Source organism: Heterodontus francisci, chromosome 34 (genome assembly GCF_036365525.1).
Source record: "Heterodontus francisci isolate sHetFra1 chromosome 34, sHetFra1.hap1, whole genome shotgun sequence".
Lineage (NCBI taxonomy): Eukaryota > Metazoa > Chordata > Chondrichthyes > Heterodontiformes > Heterodontidae > Heterodontus > Heterodontus francisci.
Genome location: NC_090404.1, coordinates 10,293,488 through 10,308,246, shown reverse-complemented (window position 1 = coordinate 10,308,246; position 14,759 = coordinate 10,293,488). Strand labels below are relative to the sequence as shown.

Below are 14,759 nucleotides of genomic sequence, written 5' to 3'. Positions count from 1 at the left end.
AAAGTTTTAGAAAACAAAAAAACAAAAACAGTCTAGGTGGTTCCTAAGTATAAAAAACAAAGTTTCTTTTGGGGAGATATTAAATGGAACATTAATAAAACCTGTCACTCCAGCAACACTGTTATTTGAATTTGGAATAATCTGAGATGTCGAAAATCCAGTGTAATTTAGCAAGTTATTTTTAAGAAATTAAAATGCCATCTAAGATTGAGGGGAAAAAAAAACAAACACAATATGGTAATACCTGGAATCAAGCGGGAATGTTTGATTTATGTTTTAAAGAATTATGACTGTACAGTTTCTCCAGGGCTCATGAATGGAGTAGAATTATAATTAATGGGAATTGGCAATTAGATCTGACTGAAGCAGGAGCTAATTGAAATTCAAACTATTTAGCCTGGAACTTTCCAGTGAAAATCAGGAAAGTGTAGATGAGACTGGTACTTTGATAGTTTTCTCAGAGATATTTGTATCCTTGCCCTTGAGTTTTTAAAAGTCTGGCCATGACCCGAGACATCAAGACCCTGCAGGGGGAGGCAACTGAAAGATCTCAGTCAGACACGACCAGCTCGCCCCGGCATTTTGATCTTTTGATAAGATCACCTGAGAGTTGAGAATGTGGGGTATGATATTGGGATTCCGGTGTAAATCTGCAGGTGTAATTTGTTACATGTAGAGCAATTGAACTGATGACAGGAAGGGCGATGAGACTATCAAGGTATGTCATAGCAGGTAGTGAGGAAGTAGGACCTGTGAGAGAAAGGGTTAAAGGATTTGTGAAGGAGCTGTGCAGACAACTGCATGAGCTGAGGCAGGAGTTTATACAGAAACGAACATGAAAGAGATGCAGGCAAAGGTGCCTGTTGTGGGAGACAAAGTAATGGTCAAGGTAATGCCTGAGAAACTGGGATTTGTGCCTAGGTGGATAGGACCCTACGAGGTAATCATGACCAACGATGCCTGTGCCTGTGTGGACATCGTAGGGAATGGACGCTGGAAACACTAGACGCAGCTGAAACATGTAACTGACTGATTTTGTTTTGCAGAATTTAATCATGGCTGACCAGTGACAACTGGAAGGCCCATTATATCTTACAGAATGGTATCCACTACATTAATACTCCTGGGACCAGGGATTGGTGAAGGCTTGACCCAACAAACAGCCATCGGATTATACTCCATAGTTGAATGGACAGGGAACTCGAATACCCTACAGCTTAACAAACAGCAGACAGCATGCTTCCGTTGTGGCCTTGGGGAGGGAACTGTCAACATCACAAAGGATGACATCCTTCAGCCTACGGATTGGGCCTGCTTCCAATTCTGGAACTTAATGCAAGTATGTATCATTGTCGACGTGACCCAGTACAAGAGGTTGAGGGAGTTTTGTTGGCCCCTTGTACTGGACTGTCTAAAAATCAGATACAATCCCACGTGTAAGGACAAGGCTTTTGAACCAGAGCGTAACAATGTAATGGACATGAGCCATGGCTTTATTTGCCCAAAGCCACCCCAACTCACAACCCCACCCCAACTCACCACCCCACCCCAACTCACCACCCCACCCCAACTCACCACCCCACCCCAACTCACCACCCCACCCCAACTCACCACCCCACCCCTTGCCACAATGACAGCTGATTTAACAAACTAGACACCGACACCAAGGACAGAAGTAACGGCTCCCCTTGTCTGATACTAAACCCTGGGCCAGAGAATGGGCTTGTGCTGACAAAAACTAGAAAGACTTTGTATGATAATGTACACCATGAGCTGGTACCCGTTGTCCTAAACTTTTGACATTAAATTACCTCAGTAGTGTCCAACAGAAACCCGAACATTGTACGAAGCATTAGCAAAACAAGTAATAACACTGGCATAAAAACAAGAAATGCTGGAAATACTCAGCAGGTCTGGCTGCATCTGTGGAGAGAGAAGCAGAGTTAATGTTTCAGGTCAGTGACCCTTCTTCAGAACAGAATTTTGCTTTTATAATAACACAGGCATCTTGGGTCAACGCTGGGGGTGGGGGTGGTGACCAAGGGGTGCACTCCACACTCAGGGGAGCTACCGACAGAAACGTAGCCTATTGAATGATGCTGTTTAACACAGGCACTTCGGTTGTAAATTCTATTGACCTGGCCCGCAGTATACCAAAAGGTCTGGACACTAAGCAACCAACTTAAAATGAACCTAAGACAGGGACAATAGGTTTAGAGTGGACAGCTCGTTATGGACCAAAACCTGATGTGGTTAGCTCAGGATTTGGTTACAGAACTCAAGAGTCACGCACGTTTCATTAATGAATTAATTGGCAAAGGGCGCAACATCTCAGAGGATGCAGTTAGGAACGAAGTCTTGGATGCTTGAGCAGACTCAGGAGGGCTGGAGACAGCTCCACAAGGGCAAAGTGCCCCTGTAGCTATCAAACACCCACTTATCTAAGTTATCCTGTCACCAGAACCCGGACCTGACTGGTTGCCACCTCAGAGATTTAACACGTGTATACAAAATTGATGAAAGATGTATTGTCAATAACAGCCTATTGATAGGTGTGGTCTTGGCAATTCCAGTAATACCAGAATCAATATACAGGAAAACCCTATATGAAGTAGAGAACATTGGGGTAATAAGGGAAGATTATTACATAAAATGTCATAATACACCGCCATATGCCGTAGAATTAGAGGGAAAAATTATAAATACTAATTCAGTTAGGTGTAGTATCGGAGCCTCTGATGTGTTGTGTCTGCATCCTATATATATATAAAACTGAGGAGGCCCAATGTGGGTTTAATGCAGCAGTCAATTGCACAATGGAAGCAATACACGCAGTGATGGAACCGACTCATGTGGCATATGTGGGGAAAGGGAGATATTGTCTACGACACAAGAAGAATATTAGTACGGACAACCGATCCTGTCCTATAACTAATCTCAGGGTGTGTATACACCCACATGTACCAGCGAGGATGGGGAAGGTAGAACTGGTGGAGATATATAAAAGGGAAACTGTCAACTTGCAGGTCATAGACAGCATAAAAGAAAAGCACGCAGTACTTCAGGCAGGTCTCATACTCTATCCCACCATTACCCACACACCTCATAGCCATCAGTGAGGGGTTACAACAGGTACATTGGGTATATTATACCTTACAACAGACTGAAGCACTGGAAGAAGTCGTCCAACAAATCGACGACACTGCATGGTGGGAGGACTTATGGAATTGGGGTTCAAACATACAGATACCCCCTGGGTCAGAATTACCTCCCACGTCTTGGTTATTGCCCAAGTAGTGATGGTTGTGTATTTGACATTCTTAATCCACAGAGTCAGAAGGACACACACAGTGAGACCAGTAATATGGGGACACAAAATCTGGGAATTAAAGCAGTTGTTCATGAGCCCCTTCTGCAGGACCTACCCATACAGACGGTGCTGTCAATTGTCTTTGCAAACCTAAGCTCGGTACCTGACTAGTATCAATGAGTGGCGGAGAGCAAAGAGAGTTGAGCACATCAACGTTCAGGTCTGATGGCCATCTTGGGCTCGGCCAAGGGTCAAAAGGGGGGACAGAAGGGGTTAAGCAGAATTAAGGAATGCATGCAGAATCAAGAAATGTGAATTAGAAAGGCAGCCCAGCAGAATAAGTCAGGATAAAGATAGACAAGCTGTTCCAGGATTAGGGAGTAAAGGTTGATAGGGGAGGCGGTGGCGTAGTGGCAATGTCACGAGACTAGTAACCCAGAGTCCCAGGCTAATGCTCTGGGGACATGGGTTCAAATCCTACCATGGCAGCTAGTGGAATTTGAATTCAATAAATGAAAAAATCTGGAATTAAAAACTACTCTAGCGGTGACCATGAAACCATTGTCGATTGTTGTAAAAGCCCATCAGGTTCACTAACGTTCTTTAGAGAAGGAAATCTGCCATCCTTACCTGGTCTGACCTACATATGATTCCAGACCCACAGCAACGTGGTTGACTCTTGAATGCCCTCTGAAGTGGCCTAGTCCACTCAGTTGTCAAGGGCAATTAGGGATGGGCAACAAATGCTGGCCTTGCCAGCGATGCCTAAATCATATGAAAGAAAAAAAAGCCAGTATCTATACAGACTTTACAATAAAGCAATTAAACTATGGAATGTTTGGACTAATGTGAAACAGAGAATAATAGACCCAGGCTGGAGACATCAGGATTGGGTGCTGATGAGGACTAATAATGGTGTATTCATAACTAGAAACCAGCTGGGAATTGTAAAGTTAGAGTATTACCTTGGAATACCCGAGGTAGTATCTCTCCCTGTCTACGCTTGAATAATTCGATTGAACCTGTACCTGAGTCTGCTCGTGTGGTGATTGTCCCACAACAGCGATAGACATTTTTACAGCTTAATTGTCCCATGTCGTGGCTGAGTCAACAATTTTGTCAAATGTCCGTGGTGCAACATGTCGGTACCTATCCCTGCTCTCAGTTGCTGTGAAAGCGTCTCCAGCACTCGCACAGCTCTGATCAAAGTGACACTGCGCAAGCTCCAGATACAGTCCAGCACCACGCCTGCGCGCTGGGCTCACTTCCACGGGGAATGATCGGACACGTCCGCAGGATGGAAGATGGTCACATACCCAAGGACCTTCTCTATGGTGAGGTGCCCAGCACCAGACGACCAGTGGGCGCCTAAAGCTCCGCTTCAAGGTTGCTTGTGAGTGTGACATGAAGGCCCCAAATGTCGACTATTGCACCTCGGAGTCACTAGCTGATGAAAGAGGGAAATGGTGACACATCCTGTGGACTGGTCTGCACGACCACGATGACCAGTTGCTGCAGCAGCTTCACAACAGGCGCCAATGTCAAAAACAACAACTCACAGAGTCACTCGGCAGCTTCTATCTGCAGCACTTGTGGCAGAATCTGCCTCCCAAGGATTGGCCTTCACAGCAACAGCAAAGGTGAACCAAGAGAAGACACCCCACTTAAATGGATTGTTTGCTGCGAGTCCATCATCTTTCTGCAGATTGAAGGATGTCAACAAACCCGCCATTGAAAACCCCAAAGGCAGGTTCAGAGATTTCAGACATCTTTGTAAAGAGAGACGAATGGTACAAGTAAATCAACATTAAAATTAAAATATACCTGCATCATATTTCGCCCGAGAAGAACTGAAAATAAGGTCCACCACAGCTTGCAAAACATTTTTTTGTTACCAACAAGTAATAGTGTGAAATGTCCTTTTCGGGAGTGGTGTCCATCTTTCTGTGGGGCTGCCGTACTTCATTTCGCCTGTTTTAATCGCATTCGTGCAGATTTGCCCTGAACAAAGATGGCGACGATGGAGGTGGGGTTTGACATTTCACCCCGCGCTAAGCAGCTGCGCGTGCGCGATTGTCGGGGGCGCGCGGAGGATTTGTTCCACATCAAGAAGTTTGAGCGGAAAATGGTTAACGGTCGTCGGCGTTGCCATGGCTGCGGGGGCGGGGCTTTTGGTCCACGGCGCGCGCCGCCACAAGTGGGCCATCGAGCTCGAGCTGATGGTAATGCTGTTGAATTATCAAGAGGAGATGGTCATTGCCTGGCACTTGTGTGGTGTGAATGTTACCAATTGTCAGCCCATTACCAGAATGGATCCAGGAAATGAGTGCTTTTAGCTGCAAGGCTAGGTTGAAGAATCAGGGGTTGCTCTCCTTGGAGCAAAGTAGATTGAGGGGAGATTTAATAGAGTGGTACAAGATTATGACTGGTTTGGATATGGTAGACAAAAAGTTGTTCCCTTGAGGTGATGGTACAATGACCAGTGGACACAGATTTCGGGTTTTGGGGAGAGATGTCGGCGGAATATGAGGGAGAACTTTTTTATACTTCATCTGATAATGACCTGGAACTCGCTGCCTACGAGGGTAGTGGAAGCAGAGACGATGATAAGATTTCAAAAGTAAATTGGATGGGCAATGAGGGAAATAAACTTGTTGGCTTACAGGGATAGAGTGGTGGAGTGGGACTGACTGGATGGCTTTGCAGAGAACCAGCATGGACTCAATGTGCTGAATGGTTTCTTTCTCTATTGTAATGACTGAGTTCAAAGGTGCTTACTCAGTAACGTTGTTGATGTGGCATTTGATACAGTGCTGCACAACAGACTTGTGGGCAATTTTATTTATAATTCGTTCATGGGATTTGGGTGTCGTTGGCTAGGCCAGTATTTATCGCCCATCCCTAATTGCCCTTGAGAAGGTGGTGGTGAGCTGCCTTCTTGAACCGCTGAAGTCCTTGGGGTGTAGGTATTTCAACAGTACTGTTAGGAAGGGAGTGTGGGAAGAGATTCGCTTGTTTGCCTCACCTGCTGACAGACCACGGAGTTTTCATCTGACTGTAGGGGTTGGTTCTGCTGTTGTTGCTACTGTTAATTACATCGAGGATAGACTTATGGCGGCAGGCACATGCACTTGGGTTTCTGCATCAATTGACCATTATTTTTATATCCTGGCCCTTTGGCTCCAATTGCAATTGGATCACATTACTTTCCATTCGCTAATTCCGTCTTTCAATGGCGGAGCTGTTACCCAGCATTCCCGTGGTGCAGAATGTGTCCGATCCTCACTACAGGAGCCCCCAGCACAGCCGCGGTGTGGGCTGTGACTGGAGCATGCGCAGTGCCGATGCTGAAACGATCATGTCAGATCTGCAGCGGCTGAGAAACCGCCGAGTGCAGGAGAGGAATGGAGCCGGCGAGTGAGCGGGGGTCTTCATAAACACCTGGTGTAGGCCTGAAACATCGAATAAGAAGCTACCGGTCCCGTGTTTGCACCGAGGGGTGCGGCACCAACGAGGCTGCTCCCGGTGACACACCTGGATTAATGGCCGCCATCTTGATAGGGGGGCAATGTGCAGCAGGGCGCATGTGCGGCCTCCACGGCCAAGAAGCAGGAGGAGAACAAAGAAGATTACAGCACAGGAACAGGCCCTTCGGCCCTCCAAGCCTGCGCCGATCCAGATCGGCGTTGTGAATTTCTATCCTGGAGTGACAGTAATGCTTTTGTAAAGTCCTTTTACAGGGCCTTAGAAGTGGAAGATTTAAACACAGCAAACTCAGAATCACAGAATTTTTCTCACAATTGTTACAGCACAGAAGGAGGCCGTTCGGCCCATCGTGCCTGCATGAGTGAGCAGTTTACTTAGTGCAGTTCCCCCGCCTTCGCCACATAACCCTGTGCATTCTTCCTATTCAGTAACTACCCAATTCCCTTTTGAATGCTTTGATTGAACTTGCCTCCACCGCACACTCTGGCAGTGGCTTCTGAAACCTAACCACTCACTGCATGAAAACGTTTTCCCTCATGTCTCCATTGCTTCTTTTGCTGATTACCTTAAATTTGTGCCCTTTTGATCTTGATCCTTTCACAGGTGGGAACATGTCTCCCTATCTACTCTGTCCAGACTCCTCATGATTTTGAACACCTGTATCTAATCTTCTCTCAAACTTCTCTTCTCCATAGAAAACAGTCCCAACTTCTCCAATCTATCTTTGTAAATGAAGTTACTCATCCCTGAAACCATTCTTGTGAATTTTTTCTGCACTCTCTCCAATGCTTTCACATTTTTCCTAAAGTGCTGTGCCCAGAACTGGATGCAATTCTCCAGCTGAAGCCAAACTAGTGTCTTATACAAGTTCAACATAACCTCCTTGCTGTTGAACTCTATACCATATTAATAAAGCCCAGGATACTGTATACTTTATTAACCACTCTTTCAACCTGTCCTGCCACCTTCAATGACTTATGCACAGATACACTCAGATCCCTCTGCTCCTGCACCCACTTTAGAAGTGTACCCTTTATTTTATATTGTCTCTCCATGTTCTTCCTATCAAAATGAATCACCTCACATTTCTCTGCATCGAATGTATCTGCCACTTGTCTGTCCATTCCACTAGCTTGTCTGTGTCCTTTTGAAGTTCTACACCAACCTCCTCACAGTTCACAGTGCTTCCTCATGTTTAAGTTGGGACTGTTTTCCTTGGGGAAGAGGAAGGCTGAGAGGATATTTGATACAAGTATTCAAAATCATGAGGAGTCTGGACAGAGCAGATAGGGAGAACTGTTCCCACTTGTAAAAGGATCAAGATTGAAAGGGCACAGCATTAAGGTAATTGGCAAAAGAAGCAGTGGTGACATGTGGAATGTTTTGTATCATCTCCAAATTTTGAAATTATGCCCAACTGAAACAAAGAGAAATGTTTGTCTCTTTCGTATTTCTATCCTGGACTGACAGTGATGGATTCAGTAAACAGAGATTACAGCGATTGGGAAAGATTGAACAGGGTGGAGCTTTTATATTCCGAAAACAGAAGACTTAGCGGTGACATGATAGAGCTCTTTAAAATTATCAATGGGTTGGACAGAGTAGATGTGGAGAGAATGTTTCCACTTGTGAGTGAATCCAAATCCAGGGGCCAGGAATAGTTACAAATAAATCCAACAAGGAAATAAGGAGAGATTTCTTCATTCAGAGAGTGGGTAGAACATGGAAGTGGTTGAGGCAAATAGTTGAGATGCTTTCAAAAGAAAAGTAGATGAAAACATGAGAGCAAAGGGAATTAAAGGGTCTGTTGAAAGGCTGAAATGAGGTAGATGGAATGGGAGCAGACACATGAGGTGTATAAGCACCTGTACAGACTAGTTGGACTGAATGGCCTGTTTGCTGTGTATTCTATGTCACTCTATGTAATCTCCTTTTACGGGGTATTAGGAGGGGATGATTTGCGGAGCAGAAACACAAAACAAACATCAAGTTCTGACAGAGTCACTCGATCCATCAGGACCTGAATGTGATCATCCTTTGAATGTGGAAGGAGAAATGTTTGTCTGTTCTGTCTGTGGGAAAAGATTTCAAACATCAGTGTGACTGGAAAAGCACTAAGACACACACACCTGAGTGAGAGTGTTCCAGGGCACTGACTGTGGAAAGAGCTTTAACCAGTTACACAGCCTGAAAAAACATTTCACCATTCACAGTGGGGAGAACCGTACACGTGTTATACGTGTGGCGCCAAGGCTTCAGATGATTGTTCAACCTGGAGAGACACAAGGACACCCGCACCATGGAAAAACCGTGGCAATGTGGGGACTGCGGGAACGGATTCAATTACCCATCCCAACTGGACATTCATCAGCGCAGTCACACTGGGGAGAGGCCATTCACCTGCTCCGTGTGTGGGAAGGGATTCACTCAGCCAACCCACCTCCTGACACACCACAGATAAGAACCCCTTTAAATGTTTTGACTGTGAGAAGAGATTTAAAAGTAAATGAGCTGCTGAAACACCAACGTACTCACACAGGGGAGAGACCATTCACCTGCTCCATTTGTATGAAGGGATTCACTAAAATCATCCAACCTGCTGACACACCAGCGAGTTCACGCCGGGGAGAAGCTATTCACCTGCTCAGTGTGTGGAAAGTGATTCACTCAGCCGTCCAACCTTCTGAGACACCAACTTGTTCACACAGATAAGAGGCCTTTTGAATGTCCTGACTGTGAGAAGAGATTTAAAAGTAAAAATGAGCTACTACAAAACCAATGTACTCACACGGGAGAGACCGTTCACCTGCACTGAGTGTAGAAAGGAATTCACTTGATTGTCCAACCTTCTGATATACCAGCGAGTTCACACAGGGGAGAGACCATTCACCTGCTCCATGTGTGGGAAGGGATACATAGCGACAGCTCACCTCACTGTACATTAACTTGTTCACACTGATAGACCTTTTGAGCGTTCTTACTGGGAGAAGAGATTTAAAAGTAAAATCAATCTGTTGACATACCAGCGGGTTCACACCAGGGAGAGGCCGTTCACCTGCTCTGCAGGTGGGAAGGAATTTGCTAATTCAAATAATCTGCTGAAACACCAGCGAGTTCACAAGTGACTGCAGGGTTTGGATTCTGCTGTTATTGCTGCTGTTAATCGCATCCAGGGCTGAATCCTGACAGGAAGCCTGTTTCCAGTTGGGTTTGCACAGGGATCAGCACTAGGCTGCTTGCTTTTCGTGGTATATATCAATAATTTAGACTGAAGTGTCAGGGGCCATGAACAAGCAGTTTGCAGATGATACAAATCGGTCGTATTGTTGACAGTGAGGAAGAAAGCCGTAGACGCCAGCAAGATATTAGTGGGCTGGTCAGGTAGGCAGAAAATTGGCAAATGGAATTCAACCCAGAGAAGTGTGAGGTAATGCTTTTGGGGAGGACAAACAAGGCAAGAGAATGCACAGTGAGTGGTGGAATCCTGAAAGGTGTACAGAAACAGAAGGACGTGAAGTGCATGTCCACAGATACCTGAAGGTAGCAGGACAAGGCGGCACATGGGATACTTTCCTTTATTAGTGGAGGTGGTGGTGTAGTAGTAATGTCACTGGATTAGTAATCCAGAGGTCCAGACTAATGCTCAGGGGACATGGGTTTGAATCACAGCAGATGGTGAAATTTGAGTTCAATGAATAAATCTGGAATTAAAAAGCTAGTCTAATGGCGACCATGAACGATTGTTGATTGTTGTAAAAACCCATCTGGTTTACTAATGTCCTTCTGGGAAGGAAATCTGCTGTCCTTACCTGGTCTGGCCTACATGTGACTAGATCCACAGCAATGTGGTTGACCCTTATCTGCTCTCTGAAATGGCCTAGCAAGCCACTCAGTTTCTCAAAAGCATTTGGGGATGGGCAATAAATACTGGCCTAACCAGCACCGCCCACATCCCATGAACAAATTTTTTTAAAGTATAAGAGCAGGGACATTATGCTAGAACCGTACAAAACACCCCCCATCCCCCCACAGCTAGAGAACTGTGTCCAGATCTGGTCTCCACATTAATCAACTATAGGATAAGACTCCATCTATTAATTCTCATAAAACTAAAGCCAATTTGATAACTTTTCATATAATTACAGTCAATGTTCAATTAATCAATCAGATCTTGGGGATAAAGTGAAATAACAAGCGATAGAGTCAATAAAGGGTTCTGAACTTTTCAGTAAATTATAAATGGATATATAGATAATAAACATTCAGTAAAACATTTAAGTTAACTCCCTATAGTATAAAGTGACATCAGCATGAAGGAAGCAGCTGACTGGTGAGTAGCTGATGAGTCTTTATTTATTTAAATCTTCAGTTTATTTTGGTTACGTCAGTTAATAGTCTCATGGCAGGGCATCCCAGTCCAGTGGAGTATACATTCCGTTCCATTTGGGAACTCAAGGACACTTCCCGTAGGAACAGGAAATAGAAGCAGGAGTAGGCCACTCAGCCCATCGAGCCTACTCCCCAATTCAAATAGATTATGGCTGATCATCTACCTCAATGCCACTTTCCGGTGCTATCCCCATATCTCTTGATGTCAGTATCCAGATATCTATTGCTTTCTGTCTTAAACATGCTCAATGATTGAGCTTCCACAGCCCTCTGGGGTAGAAGAATCCCTCTAAGTGAAGAAATCCCTCATCTTAGACTTAAATGGCCTACTCCTTATTCTGAGACTATGTTCCCTGGTTCTAGACTCTCAAGTCTGGGGAAACATCCTATTTACATTGACACTGTCTCGCCCTGTAAGAATTTCGTAAGTTTCAATGAGATCGCCTCTCATTCTTCGAAACTCTAGAGAATACAGGCTCAGTTTCTGCAATCCCTCCTCATAAGACAATCCCGCCATCCCAGGGATTATTCTGGTGAACCTCCGCTGCACTCCCCGCTGGCAAGTATATCCTTCTCTAGATAAGGAGACCAAAACTTTATACAATACTCCAGGTGCAATCTCACCAGAGCTCTATACAATTGAAGCAATACATCTTTACTCCACTACTCAAAACCTCTTGCAATGAAGGCCAACATACCATTTGGCTTCCTAATTGCTTGCTGCACCTGCGTACTGGCTTTTAGTGATCAAGGACGCCCAGGCCCCTTTGGACATCAACACTTCCCAACTTACCACCATTTAAGAAATACCCTGTTGTTCTGTTTTTTTCTACTAAAGTGGATCACCTCACACTTATTCACATTATATTCCATTTGCCATGTCCTTGTCCATTCACTTCGCCTGTCCAAATCTCCTTGACGCCTCCTTGCAACCTCCTCACAACTTCCATTCCCACCTAGTTTTGTGTCATCAGCAAATCTGAAAATATTACAATTGGTCCCCATATCCAAGTCATTTATATAGATTTTAAACAGCTCTGGCCCCAGCACCGATCCTTGTGGTTCCCAAATATAAACAGCTTGCCGTCCTGAGAATGACCTGTTTATTCCTACTCTGTTTCTGTCTGTTAACCAATTCTCAATCCATAGCAGTATATTACCCCCAATGCCATGTGCTTTAATTGTGTTTACTAAGCTCCTGTGTAGAACCTTATCGAAAGCCTTCTGAAAATCCAAATACACCACATCCACTGGTTCTCCTTTATCTACGCTACAGGTAACATCCTCAAACAATTCCCAACAGGTTTGTCAAACATGATTTCCCTTTCATAAATCCATGTTGACTCTGCCCAATCAGATCATTATTTTCTAAATTTCGAGTTATCATGCTTTATAATAGCTTCTAACATTTTCCCTATTACTGATGTCAACCGAACAGGTCTTCAGTTCCCTGTTTTGTCTCTCCTCCCTTTTTAAATAGTGGGGTTACATTTGCTACTTTCCAGTCTGCCGGAACTTTTCCAGAATCTATAGAATTTTGAAAGATAATCACCAATGCATCCACTATCTCTATAGCCATCTCCTTCAACACTCTGGGATGTGGCTCATCTGGTCCAGAGGATTTATCAACCTTCAATCAGTTAATTTTTTGAGTACTACCTCTTTATTAATGCTAATTTTTTTCAGTTCCTCATTTTCACAAGTCCCTTGGTTCCCGAGTATTTGTAGGAGATTTTCTGTATCTTCCTCTGTGAAGACAGACACAAAGTAATGGTTTAGTTTCTTGTTCAGAACTTGAACTTGTTTTGATGAAGGGTCACTGACCTGAAACGTTAACTCTGCTTCTCTCTCCACAGATGCTGCCAGACCTGCGGAGTACTTCCAGCATTTCTTGTTTTTATTTAAGATTTCCAGCATCTGCAGTATTTTGCTTATATTTTCGAGAAAATCATTGATTTGATTCTCACTCTGCACACAGGGGCTGGAGAACTGAACCCAGTCAGAGTAGAGGGAGGGAGAAAACTGGCAGTGGAGGAAAGAAATGGTGCGATGGGTTTGGATTTCAGCACAGGGAGGAGGGAGAGTGTGTGGCACGGGAATTTACAGCTTCGGGGGAACAAGAGAGGAAAAAATGTTCCATAGAAACTCGAATTGTCTGGTCTGAATTTATATTCTGTACTGACAGTGATGACTTTTGTAAACTCTTTCTCGAAAGGGTTAGGAGAGGATTTGCAGACTCTGCATACAGGGGTTTCCCACTGTCTCTCCTGAAGGTGCTGGTATGTTCTGTGGTTACTGTTTAAATCCCATTGAATTATAACAGAAATGATCTGAAATTGTTGAACTTGGTGTTGAGTCCAGAAGACTGAAGTGCCAAATTGAAAGATGAGCATCTGTTGAGCTTCATTAGAAAGTGCAGGAGGCCAAGGGCAGAATGGGAGTGGAACAGCGAATTAAGATGACAGGCGACCAGAAGCTCAGGGTCATGCTTGTGGACTGAATGGATGTGTTCCACAAAGCGGTCATCCAATCTGCATTTGGTCTCTCCAGTGTAGAAGAAATCGCATTGTGAGCAGTGAATACAGTGTACGAAATTGAAAGAAATACAAGTAAATCGCTAAATCACCTTGAGGGAGGGTTTGGGGCATTGGACAGTGAGAAAAGAGGAGTTAAAAGGCAGGTGTTACATCTCCTGTTCTTGCATGGGAAAGGAAGTGGTGTGGAATGTGATAGAGGTCTGGACCAGGGTGTCGCGGAGGGAACGGTCCCACCAGAATGCTGAAAGGGGGGGGAAAGATGTGTTTGGTGGTGGCATCACAGTGGAAATGGGGGAAATGATGGAGAATGATGCATTGAATGTGGAGGCTGTTGGGGTGGAAGGTGAAGGGAACCCTATCGTGCTTCTGGGAGATGGGAAATGGAATGGAACAGGAATGAGGAGGTTGGAAGGAGTAGGTTTATAAACCCTAGGCAAAGCACTGAGTGAAGCCCCAGGCTCCCAGGGAACATTATCTGATTTACAGACACCTGGTGTAGGCCTCAAATCCCAAATAAGAAGCTATTGAGTTTGCACCGTGTGCGGCGGCAGCTGCAGGGCTTCTCCTGGTGACAGGCCCAGGTTAATGGCCGCCATTTTATAGCAAGCAACGTGCAACAGGACATATGCGCGGCCATCCTGGGCCAGGAAGCAGGAGAGAAAGTTGTGAATTTCTATCCTAACTGACAGTAATGGCTTTTGTAAGCTCCTTTTACAGGGGCTTAGAAGGGGAAGAGTTCCAAACAGAAAACTCAAACCAAACATCACGCCAAGATCTGACAGAGCCACTTGATTGTTCAGGACCTGAATATGATTGGCTTTTGAATGTGGGAGGAGAACTGTTTTCACTAGTTATAAAGCCTGAAAAACATCGCACCATTCACAGCGGGGAGAAACTGCTCACGTGTTCTGTTTGTGAACAAACTGATCGTCCAAGCTGGAAAGACACAAAGACACCCGCACCACGGAGAAACCATGGAAATGTAGGGACTGTGGGAAGGGATTCAGTTACCCGTCTGAGCTGGAAATACATCAACA

General features: G+C 44.8%; 2 protein-coding genes across 4 annotated transcripts in view; both read right to left on the bottom strand.

Moving 5' to 3' along the window:
* The window catches only part of LOC137348608 (zinc finger protein 271-like), a 71,232-nt gene that overhangs the window by 22,758 nt on the left and 33,715 nt on the right, over window positions 1-14,759 (bottom strand). The gene's annotated exons all lie outside the window — the stretch shown is intronic.
* Window positions 9,459-14,759, bottom strand: part of LOC137349037 (zinc finger protein 664-like) — a 60,401-nt gene continuing 55,100 nt past the window's right edge. For 2 of the 3 annotated variants that reach the window (XM_068014304.1, XM_068014309.1), the window contains one exon: window positions 12,644-12,933. The gene's annotated coding sequence lies outside the window, so the exon portion shown is untranslated. Of the gene's footprint in view, window positions 9,530-12,643; window positions 12,934-14,759 lie in introns of those variants that run through there. The other variant, XM_068014306.1, reaches the window with a different exon arrangement.